Raw genomic sequence first — 20,592 nt, 5'->3', positions numbered from 1 at the left:
TTTGGCCTCTGACGACCTTCAGTTTGGTCAATCAGTTCTGCAGGAACCTCAGCACTCTCCCACCTGGTTTGGGAGCATTGGTACACTCCCATGGTACTAAATGGAACCCCAGTATCCTCTAGGACGTAAGAGAAAATAGGATTTTAATTATCTACTGGTAAATCCTTTTCTCGCAGTCCGTAGAGGATACTGGGCGCCCGCCCGGTGCTTCGTTATTCCTGCACTGTTACTTGGTTAAGTATTGTTGTTTGGTTCAGCTGTTGCTGTTCCTGTTTAAAGTTTGGTTAGCATGGCTTTCCTCTTGTTGTGTGTGCTGGTTTGGAATCTCACCACTATCCTTATCTATCCTTCTCTCAAAGTATGTCCGTCTCCTCGGGCACAGTTTCTAGACTGAGTCTGGTAGGAGGGGCATAGATGGAGGGGCCAGCCCACACTATCAAATTCTTAAAGTGCCCATGGCTCCTAGTGGACCCGTCTATACCCCATGGTAGTAAATGGAACCCCAGTATGGGACTACGAGAAAAGGATTTACCGGTAGATAATTAAAATCCTATTTTTAGCTCAGCATATTTTTGGTTTACTTCTCATTACACAGGATTACACAGTAGTGAAGAAGACATCTGGTGGGCTTGTGAGCCCCTGCATTAGCCAGTCTGTGTCTGGAAGTCGGAGCAGGAGCCAGAGCCCCATCACGGAGCCACCACCTCACTCACTGATACATGAGAGAGACAATGAGCAGAAGATCCTGGAACTCACCAACAAGATCATTCAGCTGCTGACTGGAGAGGTGACTGCTGGGAATGGGGCATTATACAGTAACACCAGGGGAGGTGTCTGGGTGATGACTGGAGAGGTGACTGCTGGGAATGGGGCATTATACAGTAACACCAGGGGAGGTGTCTGGGTGATGACTGGAGAGGTGACTGCTGGGAATGGGGCATTATACAGTAACACCAGGGGAGGTGTCTGGGTGATGACTGGAGAGGTGACTGCTGGGAATGGGACATTATACAGTAACACCAGGGGAGGGTTCTGGGTGATGACTGGAGAGGTGACTGCTGGGAATGGGGCATTATACAGTAATACCAGGGGAGGTGTCTGGGTGATGACTGGAGAGGTGACTGCTGGGAATGGGGCATTATACAGTAACTCCAGGGGAGGTTTCTGGGTGATGACTGTGTCATTGTGTGTGGCAGGTTCCTATAAGGTGTCAGGATGTCACTGTCTATCTCTCCATGGAGGAGTGGGAGTACGTAGAGGGACACAAGGATCTGTACAAGGATGCGATGATGGGGAATCGCCAGCCCCTCACATCACTGGGTAAGAAAAAGTTCAGATTCATGTCTATATAGTACTTGTAAATAATATTTCTGCAGCAGGGTACACTGGTGTTCCACAGGGAATAACATCGGGTGTAGAGTTGGATCTTGATCTGAGGCACCAACAGGCTAAAGCTTTGACTGTTCCCAGGATGCACTGCACCGCCTCCTCTATAGCCACCCACCCAGGCACTGGAGTTCAGTTTGTAAGTTGGTGCCTGCAGTGCAGGCAGCTAACAGGTGGGGCTGCGCTAGGCAGCCCTGAAAAGAGCTTTTTTAAAGAAAAAAGAAGACTTTAAGGGTTGCAGCACAGGCATGAGAGTCTGACATTCTGAGCTGTGGCTCCCATCACCTCCCTCAGTGGCGCTGCATACTTCCGCGCCCTGGTTGCCGGGTACTTACAGTAGTGGCTCCCCGGTTCCCATAAGGCACACACGTGGCTGGCCTGCGAATAAGCAGACCTTGCCCAGATGGATTAGAATGGTGATTGCACAAGCTTATGCGCACGCTGGACTCCCAGCTTCTGCTGCTATCAAGGCCCATTCTACTCGGTCTGTTGGACCTTCATGGGCGGCCCGCTGTGGCGTGTCCGCTGATCAGTTGTGCAAGGCGGCTACGTGGTCCTCAGTGAACACGTTCTTCAGGTTCTATGCCTTTGATACTTCCGCCTCCCAGGATGCTTCCTTTGGATGCCTGGTTCATGTGCCCGCTACAGTGCGTCCCCTCCCATGAGGAACTGCTTTAGGACATCCACGATGTTATTCCCTGTGGAATACCAGTGTACCCCGCTGCAGAAAAGGAGATTTATGGTAAGACTTACCATTGTTAAATCTCTTTCTGCGAGGTACACTGGGTTCCACAGGGCGCCCACCCTGATGCACTTAGCTTCTTTGGGTTTGTATGGCATTAGCCGCTGGTACCTTCTCCTGTCATGAGAATGTGGTTCTATGTGGCTAACATCTACCATCTCTATTTTACCTGCTACTACATTGGACTGGTTAACTAAACTCAGCTGCAGTGCCTGTAGGCGGGGCTATAGAGGAGGCCGTGCAGTGCATCCTGGGAACAGTCAAAGCTTTAGCCTGTTGGTGCCTTGGATGAAGGTCCAACTCTACACCCCGATGTTATTCCTTCTGGAATCCAGTGTACCATAGCAGAAAGAGATTTAACAATGGTAAGTCTTACCAAAAATCTCCCTTTGTATATATACATTATCTGTCACGTACCAGTCTGTCCTGCAGTGAATGCGCTACACGTGACTGAATGTGGTGGACAAGCACTCAACTCTCTCCATTTTTTACTCCTCTATATAGATAGTTGTAATGAGTAAGCTAAGAAATAAATTGCATTCTACTATTCATTATAACTTTAAAAATACACATTTTCAAATAAAGGTCTCAAATGTCATTCACCCCCCTCTCCCTACCCCCCATTGTTGTGTCTCTACCCTCCTCCGTCTTTCCTTTCTTTACCCATCATATCTCTTATCCCTCTGTCCATCCCATCTCTCTTTTCTCTCTTTTTTTTTTGTCTCCACCTCTGTTTTTCTTTCTCTTCCCCCCTTTTTTCTCGTTCCTCCTGGTTTTTTTTCTCTCTCTCTCTCCCCTTCATAGCTCTTTACCCTTTTCTGTCTCTTTTCCCTGTTTTTTTTTTCTGTCCCCACTCTTTCCTGTCTGTCCACCTCTTTAAAGGCAGAGAGCATGTGCATTGCACAGCTGTGTAGGTCAAGGGACACGCTGTTAAGGGGGGTGGGTCCTGTGTGTGGCTTGGGGGGCATGAAGGCTGGCTATTCCAGGGGAATGGGATGGGCGCTGTTTATAGATTAGCGGGACTGAGGGCAAACTGTTGAGGACTGTATGAGTTAACAGGGAAGAGGGCAGGCTATTTTGGAGGTGGGTGTCCTGGGTATAATGCACTTTTAAGGTACAGTATATAAGCTTTATTACAGAATGTGTGTGTATATATATATATATATATATATATATATATATATATATATATACACACATACACAAACAAATATAAAACCACAGCACTCGCCACCCCAGAAGCAGGGTGCAATGTCTGCACTCACCACTCATAGGGTGGGGTGCATGTAGCCCATGGCAACCTACTTGAATATATACAATCAGAAAATTCAGGACTTACCATAGCAAGCTCACTTATCCTCACAATATCAATAAATAAATGATGGGGTTTAGTTAGTGAATTGGCCAATGCACGGAAACCTGCAAACCGATCGCCAAGGTACCCCACCTTCTTGCAGGTCCTACACTATCACAGAGTCTTAAAAATTAAAACCTGGCAACGGTATCACACATACTATAACTGCAAATATGCCCACTTGGTTTAATGTGCACCTGCCACATACCTTATGGCTTTTAAAGGAATTTTCTATCTTTGGATCTTTGTTAGAGATGCTATATTTCTGCTGCGGGGTACACTGGGATCCACAAGGATTGGACAATGGGGTGTAGAGTAGAATCTTGATCCGAGGCACCAACAGGCTCAAAGCTTTGACTGTTCTCAGAATGCACAGCGCCGCCTCCTATATCACCACGCCTCCCAGCACAGGAGGTCAGTTTTGTAAGTTGGTGCTGCAGTAAGCAGGCACTGAACAGGCAGCCCTAAGAAAAGCTTTTTATGAGGTAAAAAGTGAAGACTTCAAGTGCAGCAGCGGTGGTAAATGTCTTGTGACATTCACTGCTGCAGCTCCAGCTCTCCCCAGCGGCGCTGTACACTCCCGAGCCCTGGTTGCCGGGTACCTACAGCGGAGGCTCCGGTTTTCTTCACGTTAGACACACACGGCTGGGGCTCTCCAGGATCGCGTGGCCGCGCTTCGGGAGGTGGTAAGTGGGTCCCGCTTGCGGGACCCGGTCTTTATCGCGATCCGGCGCGGTCAGTGGGAGGCGGGCCGCGCGCGCTGGCGGTGTACACTGTGGCAGTACAGTCGATCCCACTAGATCACCAGGGCATGGGCGCAGGTCAGGTTTTCTCTCTAAACCAATTCTTATATCGCCCACAGTACCCGGTGGTTTTGCCAGCAGAGGGGATAAGGCTTAGACCTGAAGCCCCTCTCCCAGCCCCAGGGCGCCATTTATAGCAAGTGTTCCCGCCCTGGAGCTGCATATCTGTTTTTTCCTCACTCCCTGTCAGTGTCTGCGGCGCCATTATCCCTCAGCTCACTGTTCCTGGGACTGCTTGGGCAAATCCTCCTATGTAAAGCCGCCTGTTTGTCAGCGCTGTGCCTTTACATGACACTTAAGTAGTCTACCTGCCTTTTTAGACAGTGTTAGTTAAGAAAGAGTGCACTTAGTCAGGGTTTTATAGTACAATTACCCTGTGATATACATCCAGTTCTTACTGTGTACTATTATATCTATTGTTATATAGCTGTGTAAGCTAGTCCAGTGCAGTATTATTGTCAGTAATAACCTCTGCATTGTACAAACTGTGACTTTCTGTGTGTGCATTTGATAGCTGAGTGGTGTCCATTTCGTGTCTTTCATTCAACCTGCTATCCCTATATTCCATAACTTGAGGGGGCTTGGTGCGTCAGGTGTTAACTAATATAGGATTTTCACAAAGATGTACTGTATTACGTATTTTTCTCTGTGATTTAGTCACCATATCTGTCCTTTATCTCTGCTAGTGCTGATTACACTGCGCAGGGGTTTGGGATTAGTGGTATAGTGCTGCTGATAGTTGTACTATGTTAACCTCATACTACAAGTTATATCATGTCTGCTTCTGAGGGTAACGGTTCTGGGGCTGAACACACTGCCGGTATTGCTGACGCCACGGGGCCATATGAGGAGAATATAGCAGCTGTGGCTCTGGTTCTGGAGGCTCCTTGCCCCCCAGTGGGACTGTGGCAACGGAGGCACATACTGACCCACCGTGGGCCACTTTTTCCACGCTTCTGCATACGCTAGTTCATAAACTAACACCCCCTATGGGAACCCCAATGCCGGTACAACCGTATGTGGTCCCTGCAGCTAACCCGCCGTGGGCGGACGATTTATCTGCTCAATTAAAGAAGTTGAACCAGTCCTTGACTACTAAAAAGTCTGACCAACGCTTGCCTAAGTCCAAGAGGTCCTCTAAGCGAGCGCTTATCTCCTCACAATCCACTGCTGTCACTGACACCTCGTCTGATGAAGACGGCACATATACTGACCCCTCAGATTCTGACTAAGATACGGCTGATGGAGAGGGTTGTTCACATGTGGATGTTCCTGATCTTTTGGAGGCTATTAAATTAATTCTGCAGATTACGGATAATCCCGAGCCATCCGTCCCTCCTAAGAAACCAGATAGGTTCAAGCGTCAGAAGGTGGTTAAGCAAGTTTTACCTCACTCTGACCACCTAGTGGATATACGTCAGGAACCCTGGGAAAACCCGGGTACGAAGTTTGTGCCTCAAAAGAAGATGCTGGCTCGCTATCCCCTCGCGCCAGAGCTGTCTAAAAATTGGGAAACGCCTCCTCCAGTGGACTCACATGTGGCTAGGATGGTGGTTTCCTCAGCTCTACCTGTCACTACCGTCACGTCTCTAAAAGAGCCTACGGATAAACGTGTGGAGGGTTGTCTGAAAGCGATTTACACCCTCACGGGTGCTGCACAAAGGCCCACTATTACAGCTACATGGGCTGCAGAGGCTATTGAAGCATGGACCTTGGAGTTAGAAGCTGAAATCTCTTCTGACCATGCTAGACAATGCTTGTCATATATTGTCACAGCTTCACGATATATTAAAGAGGCGGCTTCTGATGCCGGTATCCTAGCAGCCAAGGCCTCTACTACGTCAGTCCTGGTTCGCCGGATATTGTGGCTGAGATCCTGGTCTGTGGATCTGGACTCTAGAAAAACCCTGGAGGTACTCCCTTTCAAGGGAGATATTCTGTTTGGGGAGGACTTAAATAAGATTGTGGCTGACTTGGCTACTGCCAAAACTGTCTGTCTGCCAAGTACCGCTCCTTCTGTGTCGAAGGCTAAAGGTACGTCCTTTCGTCCTTCAGGTAAAGCAAAAGGGCAGGCATACCATAAGCAGGCCCGCACTTCCAAACCTGGTAAGCCGAAGCCCAGAAAAACCTGCTGCCAAGACCGATAAGCCTGCCGCATGACGGGGCGGGCCTCCCCCTGGGGGATCCCAGGGTGGGGGGCCGACTTCTAGGGTATACTCAGGAATGGTTGAAGACCACTTCAGATGCCTGGGTACGGGAAGTCGTCACTCGAGGTTATGCCATAGCCTTCAAATACCGACCCCCTCATCGATTTTGCCAGACAGACGTCCCTTTGGACCAGACAAAGGCAAAAACTCTACACTCTGTGGTACAGACCCTCCTGGATACAGGAGTCGTCATACAGGTGCCTCTTGCTCAGAGGGGCCGGGGGTACTATTCTCCGCTGTTTCTAGTCCTGAAACCGAATGGGTCCTCCCGGCCCATTCTCAACCTCAAGGCATTGAACAGGTTTGTGAAGGTTTCCAAGTTCCGTATGGAAACCCTTCGCTCTATAGTTCTGGCTTGGAACATGGGGACTACATGGTCTCCCTGGACATACAGGATGCTTACCTGCATATTCCTATAGCAGTGTCACATCAACAATACCTGAGGTTCGCTATTGGCAACCTACATTACCAGTTTCGGGCGTTACCTTTTGGTTTAACAACGGCTCCGCGAGTCTTCACTAAAGTTATGACGGTGGTACTCCGCCGTCAAGGGGTCAGGATACTGCCGTATCTGGACGACTTGTTAATCCTGGCAAATTCCCCAGATCTTCTCCTGCGTCATCTGGATATGACGGTCCGGTATCTACAAGCCCACTGGTGGCTCATCAACTGGAAGAAATCCTCCCTGGTCCCTGCTCAGAGCATGGTGCACCTGGGAGCGTTGTTGGACACTCACAACCAGAGGTTGTTCTTGTCTCAGGAGAAAGTCCTGAAGATTCAGGACAGGATTCGTTGCTTCCTTTCTCGTCCGCAAGTGTCGATACATTTGGCAATGCAGGTGCTGGGCCTAATGGTATCAGCATTCGACATGGTGGAGTATGCTCAATTCCATTCTCGCCCCCTCCAGAGGCTGATTCTAGCCAAGTGGGACGGCCTGCCTCACCGGATCAGATCTCAAATGATCTTCTTGACTCCGGAGGTCCGTCTGTCGCTACACTGGTGGCTCCGGGACCAACAATTGTGCAGGGGTCGTCCCTTCTGGATATCCAGCTGGGTCCTGTTGACGACAGATGCCAGTCTAAGAGGTTGTGGCGCGGTGCTGGAGCAACACTCCCTTCAGGGTCGGTGGACCAAGGAGGAATCTCTCCTCTCGATCAACATTGTGGAATTGCGGGCGGTCTTCAATGCGTTGAACCTGGCCCAGCATTTAATTCAGAACCATCCTGTTCAAGTACAGTCGGACAACGCCACCACAGTGGCTTACATAAATCATCAAGGCGGCACTCAAAGCCATTTGGCAATGAAGGAAGTCTCACGGATTCTACGTTGGGCGGAACGCCATCTACCGGCCATATCGGCAATATTCATTGCGGGAGTCCTGAATTGGGAAGCGGACTTTCTCAGTCGTCAGAACGTGCATGCCGGCGAGTGGGGCCTCCATCCAGAAGTGTTTCAACTCCTCGTGGAAAAGTGGGGTCTTCCAGATGTGGATCTGATGGCGTCTCGACACAATCACAAGGTTCCGGTCTTCGGAGCAAGGACAAGGGATCCTCAAGCAGCATTCGTGGATGTGCTGGTGGTGCCGTGGAGGTTTCGGCTGCCGTATGTTTTCCCTCCGGTGTCACTCCTGCCCAGGGGAATTCGGAGGTTCAAGCAAGAAAAAGGAAATCTGCTTCTCATAGCTCCGGCGTGGCCCAGACGGCACTGGTTCTCAGACCTGCAGGGCCTATCGTCAGAGCGTCCAATTCTACTTCCACAACACCCAGACCTCCTCATTCAGGGCCCCTGTGTCTACCAGGACCTAGCCCGGCTGTCTTTGACGGCGTGGCTCTTGAAGCTTCCGTCTTGAGGGCTAAGGGTTTTTCTGAAGAGGTCATTAAAACTATGTTGCGGGCCCGTAAACCGGCTTCTGCTCGGATTTACCATAGGGTCTGGCATTCCTACTTTGTTTGGTGCGCATCTAACAATTATGATGCTTCCAAGTTTAGTATAGCCAAGCTTTTGGCTTTTCTGCAGCAAGGCCTAGAGCTGGGCCTGCGTCTGGCCTCCCTAAAGGTTCATATTTCTGCCTTGTCGGTGTGGTTTCAGAGAAAAATTGCGACTTTGCCTGATGTTCATACTTTCACTCAGGGTGTGTTGCGTATCCAACCTCCCTATGTCCCGCCTGTGGCTCCTTGGGACTTGTCGGTGGTTTTGGAGGCGTTGCAGGAGCCTCCGTTTGAACCCCTTGGTTCAGCTGACCTTAAGTGGCTTTCCCTTAAGGTGGTGTTCTTGCTGGCTATTGCCTCTGCTAGAAGAGTGTCGGATCTGGGTGCCTTGTCTTGTAGTTCCCCATATCTGATTTTTCACCGTGTTCGAGCGGTTTTTAGGACTCGTCCCGGATATTTACCTAAGGTGGTTTCTTCGTTTCACCTTAATCAGGAGATTGTGGTTCCGGCCTTTGTCTCTCCTGATTTGTCTCCCAAAGAGAGGTCTTTGGATGTGGTACGGGCTCTCCGTATCTATGTGAAGAGAACTGCTTCTATCCGAAAATCTGATTCTCTCTTTGTTTTGTTTGGATTTCACAAACGTGGCTGGCCCGCTCACAAGCAGACCCTGGCCAGATGGATTAGAATGGTGATTGCACATGCTTATGTGAAGGCTGGTCTCTCTGCTCCTGTTCACATTAAGACCCATTCTACTCGGTCTGTTGGACCTTCTTGGGCGGCCCAACGTGGTGCGACCCTTGAACAATTGTGCAAGGCGGCTACGTGGTCTTCCGGGAACACGTTCATAAGGTTCTATGCCTTCGATACTGCCGCTTCCCAGGATGCTTCCTTTGGACGCCGGGTTCTTGTGCCCGCTACACTGCGTCCCCTCCCATAAGGAACTGCTTTAGGACATCCCCATTGTCCAGTCCTTGTGGAGCCCAGTGTACCCCGCAGCAGAAAACGAGTTTTATGGTAAGAACTTACCTTTGTTAAAACTCTTTCTGCGAGGTACACTGGGCTCCACAAGGCGCCCACCCTGACGCACTTAGCTTCATTGGGTTGGTATGGCATTAGCCGCTGAGCTTGTCGTGAGAATGTGCTGTATGTGGCTACTAACCGTTGTCGTCTCTTTTCCTGCTACTGCATTGGGCTGGTTAACTAAAAACTGAGCTCCTGTGCAGGGAGGCGGGGTGATATAGGAGGCGGCGCTGTGCATTCTGGGAACAGTCAAAGCTTTGAGCCTGTTGGTGCCTCGGATCAAGATCCTACTCTACGCCCCATTGTCCAATCCTTGTGGAGCCCAGTGTACCTCGCAGAAAGAGTTTTAACAAAGGTAAGTTCTTACCATAAAACTTGTTTTGTATGTGGCTACTGCCATAGCTGGGAGTCAGGCTTTCTTTGACTAATGCAATAATGTTTATAGGCATATGATATCCTGTCTCTCTTTGGGGTGGGGAAACAAGTGACATATCTGTATTTCAATTCTAACTAGCATCAACAACAGTGGAGTGCTTTCCACTACCTAACAGTCCAGCTGCCTAGAGTCAGTGTATAACCCATCTCTTGCTTACCCGCCACAGCAAGGGAAAGTTTGCGGGGTGAGATGTCACATCAGAGAGATCCTGCTGATAGTACTATTTCCTCTGCATTATTGCTGGGGTAGGGGCACCGCCTTCATATTGCTGATTCCGTCATGTTATGTCCTCTACCAGCATGGTAGGGCTCATCTAATGGTCAGCCTACTCCTTTAGGTACGCCATGCTAGAAGGCTTTGGATGACTCCCGAGTTCTGCTGAGGATTTTGGGTAAATGCCGCTCCAATTCGCAATCAACTGCAGAACTTCCATTGATGATTTCCTGGTGGTATCACTGGCAGAAGCCACAACTTCAACGTAATTCTACTCAGCAATTCCCCTCCCCCAACTCTATGGCCCCCTGGCTTTTATCCCATGTTTCTCTGACGTCCTAAGTGGATGCTGGGACTCCGTAAGGACCATGGGGAATAGCGGCTCCGCAGGAGACTGGGCACAACTAAAGAAAGCTTTAGGACTACCTGGTGTGCACTGGCTCCTCCCACTATGACCCTCCTCCAGACCTTAGTTAGAATCTTGTGCCCGGCTGAGCTGGATGCACACTAGGGGCTCTCCTGAGCTCCTAGAAAGAAAGTATATTTTAGGTTTTTTATTTTACAGTGAGATCTGCTGGCAACAGACTCACTGCAGCGAGGGACTAAGGGGAGAAGAAGCGAACCTACCTAACTGGTGGTAGTTTGGGCTTCTTAGGCTACTGGACACCATTAGCTCCAGAGGGATCGACCGCAGGACCCGACCTTGGTGTTCGTTCCCGGAGCCGCGCCGCCGGCCCCCTTACAGAGCCAGAAGCAAGAAGTGTTCCGGAAAATCGGCGGCAGAAGACTTCTGTCTTCAACAAGGTAGCGCACAGCACTGCAGCTGTGCGCCATTGCTCCTCATGCACACCTCACACTCTGGTCACTGATGGGTGCAGGGCGCTGGGGGGGGGGGGGGGGGGGGGCGCCCTGAGGGCAATATAAACACCTTGGCTGGCAAATCATCACAATATATAGTCCCAGGGCTATATATGTGATAAATTACCCCTGCCAGAATCCATGAAAAAAGTGGGAGAAAAGTCAGCCGAAAAAGGGGCGGGGCTATCTCCCTCAGCACACTGGCGCCATTTTTTTTTCACAGTGCAGCTGGAAGACAGCTCCCCAGGCTCTCCCCTGTAGTTTTCAGGCTCAAAGGGTTAAAAAGAGAGGGGGGCACCAAATTTAGGCGCAATATGTGTATACAAGCAGCTATTGGGGGGAAAATCACTCCGTTATAGTGTTAATCCCTGCATTATATAGCGCTCTGGTGTGTGCTGGCATACTCTCTCTCTGTCTCCCCAAAGGACTTTGTGGGGTCCTGTCCTCAGTCAGAGCATTCCCTGTGTGTGTGCGGTGTATATATGAGGGATGCACAGAGGGATATTTGCTGGCTGGCATCCAGAATTAATGCAATGTCCATTCTGCCAGGAGGGTATTAGAGACCCGGCAGTGGACAGGTGATGCTGACTTTAAAAGGCACATGGAGATTCTGCCTTATAAGGGTGAGGAATTGTTTGGGGATGGTCTCTGGGACCTCGTATCCACAGCAACAGCTGGGAAGAAAAAAATTTACCTCAGGTTTCCTCACAGCCTAAGAAAGCACCGTATTTTCAGGTACAGTCCTTTCGGCTTCAGAAAAGCAAGCGGGTCAAAGGCGCTTCCTTTCTGCACAGAGACAAGGGAAGAAGGAAAAAGCTGCGCCAGACAGCCAGTTCCCAGGATCAAAAATCTTCCCCCGCTTCCTCTGAGTCCACCGCATGACGCTGGGGCTCCACAGGTGGAGACAGGTGCGGTGGGGGCGCGTCTCGGGAACTTCAGGGACCAGTGGGCTTGCCCACAGGTGGATCCCTAGGTTCTGCAAGTAGTATCACAGGGATACAAGCTGGAGTTCGAGGCGACTCCCCCTCGCCGTTACCTCACATCAGCCTTGCCTGCTGCCCTCGGAGAAAGGGAGGTAGTACTGGCGGCAATTCACAAGCTGTACTTCCAGCAGGTGAAATCAAGGTACCCCTCCTTCAACAAGGCCGGGGTTACTATTCCAAAATGTTTGTGGCACCGAAACCAGACGGTTCGGTGAGACCCATTCTAAAATTGAAATCCTTGAACACTTATATACGAAGGTTCAAGTTCAAAATGGAATCGCTCAGGGCGATTAGTGCAAGCCTGGAGAATTTCATGGTATCACTGGACATCAAGGATGCTTACCTGAATGTCCCTATTTACCCTCCTCACCAGGATTGTCATTACCAATTCCAGACGTTGCCGTTGGTCTATCCCCGGCACCGAGGGTATTTACAAAGGTAATGGACGAAATAATTATCCCGTACTTGGACAATCTCCTTATAAAGGCGAGGTCCAGGGAGCAGTTGTTCGTCGGAGTAGCACTATCTCGGGAAGTGCTACAACAGCACGGCTGGATTCTGAATATTCCAAAGTCGCAGCTGGTTCCTACGACGCGTCTACTGTTCCTGGATATGGTTCTGGACACAGAACAAGAAAAAAGGGTTTCTCCCGGAGGAGAAGTCCAAGGAGTTGTCGTCTCTAGACGGAGACCTCCTAATACAAATACAGGTGTCGGTGCATCAATGCACGTGAGCCCTGGGAAAGATGGTAGCTTCTTACGAAGAAATTCCATTCGCCAGGTCCCATGCAAGGATCTTCCAGTGGGATCTGTTGGACAAGTGGTCCGGGTCGCATCTTCAGATGCATCGGCGGATAACCCTGTCTCCAAGGGCCAGGGTGTCGCTGTTGTGGTGGCTGCAGAGTGCTCATCTAGAAGGCCGCAGATTCGGCATACAGGACTGGGTCCTGGTAACCACGGATGCCAGCCTTCGAGGCTGGGGGGCAGTCACACAGGGAAGAAACTTCCAAGGACTATGGACAAGTCAGGAGACTTCCCTACACAAAAATATTCTGGAACTAAGGGCCATTTACAATGCCCTAAGTCAGGCTAGACCCCTGCTTCAACACCGGCCGGTGCTGATCCAGTCAGACAACATCACGGCGGTCGCTCATGTAAACCGACAGGGCGGCACAAGAAGCAGGATGGCGATGGCAGAAGCCACAAGGATTCTCCGATGGGCGGAAAATCATGTGTTAGCACTGTCAGCAGTGTTCATTCTCGGAGTGGATAACTGGGAAGCAGACTTTCTCAGCAGACACGACCTCCACCCGGGAGAGTGGGGACTTCATCCAGAAGTCTTCCAAATGATGGTACACCGTTGGGAAAGGCCACAGGTGGACATGATGGCGTCCCGCCTCAACAAAAAGCTAAAAAGATATTGCGCCAGGTCAAGGGACCCTCAGGCGATAGCTGTGGACGCTCTGGTAACACCGTGGGTGTACCAGTCGGTGTATGTGTTCCCTTCTCTGCCTCTCATACCCAGGGTAATGAGAATAATAAGAAGGAGAGGAGTAAGAACTATACTCATTGTTCCGGATTGGCCAAGAAGAGCTTGGTACCCAGAACTCCAAGAAATGATCTCAGAGGACCCATGGCCTCTGCCGCTCAGACAGGACCTGCTGTAGCAGGGGGCCTGTCTGTTCCAAGACGTACCGCGGCTGCGTTTGACGGCATGGCGGTTGAACGCCAGATCCTGAAGGAAAAGGGCATTCCGGAGGAAGTTATTCCTACGCTAATTAAAGCTAGGAAAGAAGTGAACGCAAACCATTATCACCGCATACGGCGGAAATATGTTGCGTGCTGTGAGGCCAGGAAGGCCCCAACGGAGAAATTTCAGCTAGGTCGATTTCTGCACTTCCTACAGTCAGGGGTGACTATGGGCCTAAACTTGGGTTCCATTAAGGTCCAGATTTCGGCTCTATTGATTTTCTTCCAAAATAGAACTGACTTCACTGCCTGAAGTTCAGACTTTTGTTAAGGGAGTGCTGCATAGTCAGCCCCCGTTTGTGCCTCCAGTGGCACCGTGGGATCTCAACGTGGTGTTGGATTTCCTGAAGTCGCATTGGGTTGAGCCACTTAAATCCGTGGAGCTAAAATACCTCACGTGGAAAGTGGTCATGCTGTTGGCCTTGGCGTCGGCCAGGCGTGTATCAGAATTAGCGGCTTTATCATGCAAAAGCCCTTATCTAATTTTGTTATATGGATAGGGCGGAATTGAGGACTCGTTCCCAATTCCTTCCTAAGGTGGTATCAGTTTTTCATGTGAACCAACCTATTGTGGTGCCTGCGGCTACTGGGGACTTGGAGGATTCCAAGTTACTGGACGTAGTCAGGGCCCTGAAAAATATATGTTTCCAGGACGGCTGGAGTCAGGAAAACTGACTCGCTATTTATTCTGTATGCACCCAACAAGCTGGGTGCTCCTGCTTCTAAGCAGACTATTGCTCGCTGGATCTGTAGCACGATTCAACTTGCACATTCTGCGGCTGGACTGCCGCACCCTAAATCTGTAAAAGCTCATTCCACGAGGAAAGTGGGCTCTTCTTGGGCGGCTGCCCGAGGGGTCTCGGCTTTACAAATTTGCCGAGCTGTTACTTGGTCGGGGTCAAACACTCTTGCAAGAGTCTACAAGTTTGATACCCTGGCTGAGGAGGACCTAGAGTTTGCTCATTCGGTGCTGCAGAGTCATCCGCACTCTCCCGCCCGTTTGGGAGCTTTTGTATAATCCCCATGGTCCTTACGGAGTCCCAGCATCCACTTAGGACGTCAGAGAAAATAAGATTTTACTCACCGGTAAATCTATTTCTCGTAGTCCGTAGTGGATGCTGGGCGCCCATCCCAAGTGCGGATTGCCTGCAATACTTGTATATAGTTATTGCCTAACTAAAGGGTTATTGTTGAGCCATCTGTTGAGAGGCTCAGTTGTATTTCATACTGTTAACTGGGTATAGTATCACGAGTTATACGGTGTGATTGGTGTGGCTGGTATGAGTCTTACCCGGGATTCAAAATCCTTCCTTATTGTGTCAGCTCTTCCGGGCACAGTATCCTAACTGAGGTCTGGAGGAGGGGCATAGAGGGAGGAGCCAGTGCACACCAGATAGTCCTAAAGCTTTCTTTAGTTGTGCCCAGTCTCCTGCAGAGCCGCTATTCCCCATGGTCCTTACGGAGTCCCAGCATCCACTACGGACTACGAGAAATAGATTTACCGGTGAGTAAAATCTTATTTTTGCTGTTGGCACCCCCTGGGCTTAAATGTCCCAAACTCATGGTAGTAATTGCCATTTGTTACTGCAGCCCACCACGCAGCCTGTAGCCGCTGTATGTGTCTTCATCTCGCCCTTTCCCCTTTCTGTGTGTGCATCCCCTCATTCACCGGCCGCACTTTACTGGGCTACTCTCTCCCGTATTAACACTTGCCATGATCCCTGTACCTCAAGTGGATGGGATGCCGTAATTGTATTTGCTGGCGGACAATCCGTGCTTGAAACCGAGGTTCCAAGAGAACAACTTCCATCACCACTAATCTGGCTTGACGTAAGAACATGCTGAGAGTCACTGAGTGTGGTGGTGGCATTGTGTAATGTATTTGTTTATGGGCCACAGTATTCTCCTGTATCGCAGAGCCAGATGTGTAGATATATATATATATATATATATATACACATATATATATATATGTATATATATAAATGAGAAAGCCCTCACTCGCTTGCGTTGCGTGAACGATAACGCCCAAACACACTATCGGATCAAAAGTTGGATTGCACCTCCAGAGCGTAGAATTTAATAAACAACAAAAATGGTCCTGACACTTTTTACCGTATCTGCTACGGGTGCTCTGCGGGTAACGCCAAGAACCATGGATTAATATTTACTTACATTAAGACGTCTCAACTTTACATCTCTGTAGATTTACCAAATTTTTAACACTCATTTATATTTACAACCGTGACAATCAGAAACTCCTGTGTGAAGAACGGGTAGAACAGCCAGTCAGCATGCGCACAGCGTCTATTCACGGGTGACAGAGGGACTGGAGGCATGTTAGCAGCTCATAGAGCGCTGGGCATGCTCCAGAGTGATGGAAAATGGGGGGCGTGGCTTGCGATTGTAGCATTATCGCAAAGCCAAGCCTCCTTTTACACAGACCACACCCCCTTTGGGGCGCACATCTTCGACGCATGAGAGGTCCCATTTTAGGGATTCAAAATGTTGGTGGGTGTGCTTTATATACTTTATATGGTTGTAATACACATTTTCTCCTCTTTATTACTAGGACCCCCCACACACACTTACACAACATCTGCAACGGTCAGCCCCCTTCCTCGCCGTGTCTTGCCCCCTCAGTGGGAGCTATTAGCAGAAAGAGGGACCTCATAAAGTTATTATATAGATTACAAAATCTAGATTAGAGTTATTAGGGGGTGTTTTTCCAGGGTCCCACCTGTTCTGTGCTGTTTGCAGCTTTTGACTCCAGTTCATCCATAGTTTTTCAATAAAGATCTATGGCCTACATAGAAGCGTGCGGTGGGTTAGTTTTGACTGCACAGTAATTGCTGGGAATTTAGGGGGTCATTCCAAGTTGATCGCTCGCTAGCTAGTTTTAGCAGCCGTGCAAACGCTATATCGCCGCCCACTGGGGAGTGTATTTTAGCTTAGCAGAAGTGCGAACGGTTGTATCGCAGAGCACCTGCAAAAAATTTTTGTGTAGTTTCAGAGTAGCTCAAAACCTACTCAGCGCTTGCGATCACTTCAGACTATTCAGTTCCGGATTTGACGTCACACACCTGCCCAGCGTTCGTCCAGCCACGCCTGCGTTTTTCCTAGCATGCCTGCGTTTTTTTCGCACACTCCCTGAAAACGGTCATTTGCCACCCAGAAACGCCCACTTCATGTCAATCACTCTGCGACCGAAATGCATAGCTAGACCCTGTGCAAAACTACATCGTTCGTTGTGCCTGTACGTCGTGCGTGCGCATTGCGCCGCATACGCATGCGCAGAACTGCCGATTTTTAGCCTGATCACTGCGCTGCGAACAAATTCAGCTAGCGATCAACTCGGAATGACCCCCTTAGTGCACTGCAGTCCTACACTCAGTTTCAGGTAAGAGGGTATTCCCGTTAGTGGAAAAGCTAATTTCTATATGGATGGTGTATACAGTATTTCATTGCCTTTATACTATTATTTTATCTACTGTGTTTATTTCTAACAGGATTAACTACGGCTTCACCGGATTGTATGAACGAAGATCAAAGTATGGGTTTAAATATCCAGAATGCAAAGCACTCATCAGAAGATAAACGTACAAGCAGCAGTCTGGAGAAAGTTAAAGAGCCACATACGGCCGTTCATACACCTACAATTAGTCCACAAAATATCTCTACTCATAGTAAGAAGGAACCAGTCTCATGTGATGGAGGAGACCTCACACACACTGACATGTATACACCCACAGATCATACACAGTATACATCTGCTCGTATTAAGGAGGAATCAGTCTCCTGTGACGGAGGAGACATCACACACACTGACATGTATACCCCCACAGATCATACACAGTATACACCTACTGATATTACAGGGGAACCAGTCTCATGTGATGGAGGAGACCTCACACACACTGACAATTATAATCCCACATACCCTACACAGTATACACCTAATCGTATTACGGAGGAATCAGTCTCCTGGAGGGGAGGTAATCTCACAGTCTCTGACGCCTTTATGCCCAATACACATAGACAATATGTTTCTACTCATGTTAAGGCAGAATTGGTGTCCGGTGCAGACGCAAATCTCAATCCTACAACTATTTATACTGGTGAAAATAACAAACGCAAGCAAAAGTATCAATCCAAAGAGAAGGCAATCCTGTGTTCTGCGTGTGGGAAATGCTTTAGATGTTTCTCCGAGCTTGTCTCGCACCAGAGAAGCCACACAGGGGAGAAGCCATATTTCTGCTTCCTTTGTGGCAAGTCTTTCTCTCTGAAACGAAACCTGCTGAGCCATAAGAGGATTCACAGCGGGGATAAGCCCTACTCCTGCTCTGAGTGTGGGAAAGCGTTCATCAGTAACTCGCATCTCATCAAACACCAGAGAATCCACTCTGGGGAGAAACCCTTCTCCTGCCCTGAATGTGGCAAGTGTTTCATCACTAGATCAGATCTCATCCGACACCAGAAGATCCATACAGGGGAGAGACCCTACTCCTGCCCCCAATGTGGCAAGTGTTTTAAGCGCAACTCTGATCTCATTCGGCACCAGAGGATTCACACAGGAGAGAAGCCCCATTCCTGCTCTGACTGTGGGAAATCATTCGCTCTCAAATCTAATCTTTTAGTGCATAGGAGAGTTCACACAGGAGAGAAGCCCTATTCCTGCTCTGAGTGTGGGAAATGTTTCCTCAGCAAATCTCAGCTTCTTATACATCAGAGGATTCACATAGGAGGGAAGCCATATGCCCTGTCTGACTGTGGGGCAATCTCAGGGGGCTCTATCTGCCGGCAGTACTCGCACACCAGCTAAGTTATTTCCCTCCACTGAATAAGGAAAATGTCACGCCGGATGAGTGAGCTGACACTGGGCCTGATTCAGATGGGCGCAGTATGCACAGCGGGACGTAGCTGCTGTACGAAAATATGCTAATGACTCAGGAGCTTCTTGTGTAAATAGAAGCCTTCTGCAGGCTTGTGTGATCTGCTGCTGCGCCACTCTGTGCGAACATCGGCCATCTGAGTAACTGATTAGATCCTTATATTCAGATTGGTCTTTCCTAGACAGAAGGAAAAGACCCATCTTAATATGCAGATACCCTATAACTCCTGGGGAGCACCACCAACATATTTATTACTTAGGGTAGTGGTTCCCAAACTTTATCGAATCACAGCACCCTAGAGCACAGGTTCTCAAACTCGGTCCTCAGGACCCCACACAGTGCATGTTTTGTAGGTCTCCTCACAGAATCGCAAGTGAAATAATTAGCTCCACCTGTGAACCTTTTAAAATGTGTCAGTGAGTAATTAATACACCTGTGCACCTGCTGGGTTACCTGCAAAACATGCACTGTGTGGGGTCCTGAGGACTGAGTTTGAGAACCTATGCCCTAGAGCAGTGGTTCTCAAACTCGGTCCTCAGGGCCCCACACAGTGCATGTTTTGCAGGTAACTCAGCAAGTGCACAGGTGTATTAATTACTCACTGACACATTTTAAAAGGTCCACAGGTGGAGCTAATTATTTCACTTGTGATTTTGTGAGGAGACCTGCAAAACATGCACCGTGTGGGGTCCTGAGGACCGAGTTTGAGAACCTGTGTCCTAGAGTATAAGAATTGTTTTCACGGCACCTCTAGGCCAAATGTTTTTATTGAGAAATTTAGAAAGAAATATTAAATTAATTTAAATTATGTTTATATGTCACCCTTAGGTTTAATTGTGTGGTGAGGGACAGGATTTGCTTCTGTTTGTCATATATGTTATGATTGGCAGCCACCAGCGCTGGTTTTGCCTATTACATTTACCATAAATTATTTGAATTGGTCATAGACCACCAGTCCAAGGTACCCCTGCAAGTGCAGAGGCACCCAAGGGTGCCACGGCACACAGTTTGAGAACCACTGACTTTGGGAATTCTTCCCTGATATAACTTGAGTAAACTAGTTGGTCTCGATATCACTTATTAATAATTTCTACTGTCCAGTGCGGAATCCCCTCTGGTCCTGTGGGTCTCTCTGATACAAGATCCTTATCTGATCAAAATGAAAACATTTATATTAACCCTCCCCTTTGTTACCTCCTGTCGACCACCTTATTCTCTCATACGTGTTCCACACACTGCTGTCCAAGGTCTTATAGTGTTATTATGTGTTTTAAACTTTAAAATCAAGACTCAGGATTTGTATCACTAGGCCTATGTGCTGCCACAGTGGAGGCGTGTTCACAGCTCATGTTTATGGCACTGCATATGTGCACAAATACCTTATTTTTCCTGCACTTTTCAGTAATTTACACCCGTTTTGCTACCAACTGTGCATCAGCGCCTTATCGTCTATCTGCCTAGAAATAAATTACACATTTAAAGCAATTAATGAAGTATGCTCTGGACTACACATGGGGGGTCATTCCGAGTTGATCGCTCGCTAGCTGTGTTTAGCAGCTGTTCGAACGCATAGTCGCCACCCACAGGGGAGTGTATTTTAGCTGTGGAAGTGTGCGAACGCCTGTGCAGCCGAGCTCTGCAAAAACAGTTTGTGCAGTTTATGAGTAGGTCTGAACTTACTCAGCCGCTGCGATCACTTCAGCCTGTCAGGTCCTGGAATTAACGTCAGACACCCGCTCTCCAAACGCTTGGACACGCCTGCATTTTTCCAACCACTCCCTGAAAACGGTCAGTTGACACCCACAAACGCCTTCTTCCTGTCAATCTTCTTGCGATCAGCTGTGCAAATGGATTCTTCATTAAATCCATTGCCCAGCAACGATCCGCTTTGTACCCGTACGACGCGCCTGCGCATTGCGGTGCATACGTAGTAGTGACCTGATCGATGCGCTGCAAAAAACAGCAGCGTGTGATCAGGTTGGAATGACCCTCCAAGGAACGAACTCCAGAATGCTGCTGTAC

At 48.9% G+C, this 20,592-nt stretch overlaps 1 pseudogene; it reads left to right on the top strand.

Annotated features, from left to right (window-relative positions):
* LOC135057208 (zinc finger protein 27-like) overlaps window positions 1-18,888 on the top strand; it is a 145,708-nt pseudogene extending 126,820 nt beyond the window's left edge.
* Window positions 18,889-20,592: the final 1,704 nt, after the last annotated feature.

This window comes from Pseudophryne corroboree, chromosome 3 (genome assembly GCF_028390025.1).
Source record: "Pseudophryne corroboree isolate aPseCor3 chromosome 3, aPseCor3.hap2, whole genome shotgun sequence".
NCBI lineage: Eukaryota > Metazoa > Chordata > Amphibia > Anura > Myobatrachidae > Pseudophryne > Pseudophryne corroboree.
The sequence above is the reverse complement of the archived record's forward strand: the minus strand, read 5'-3'. Positions and strand labels throughout refer to the sequence as shown.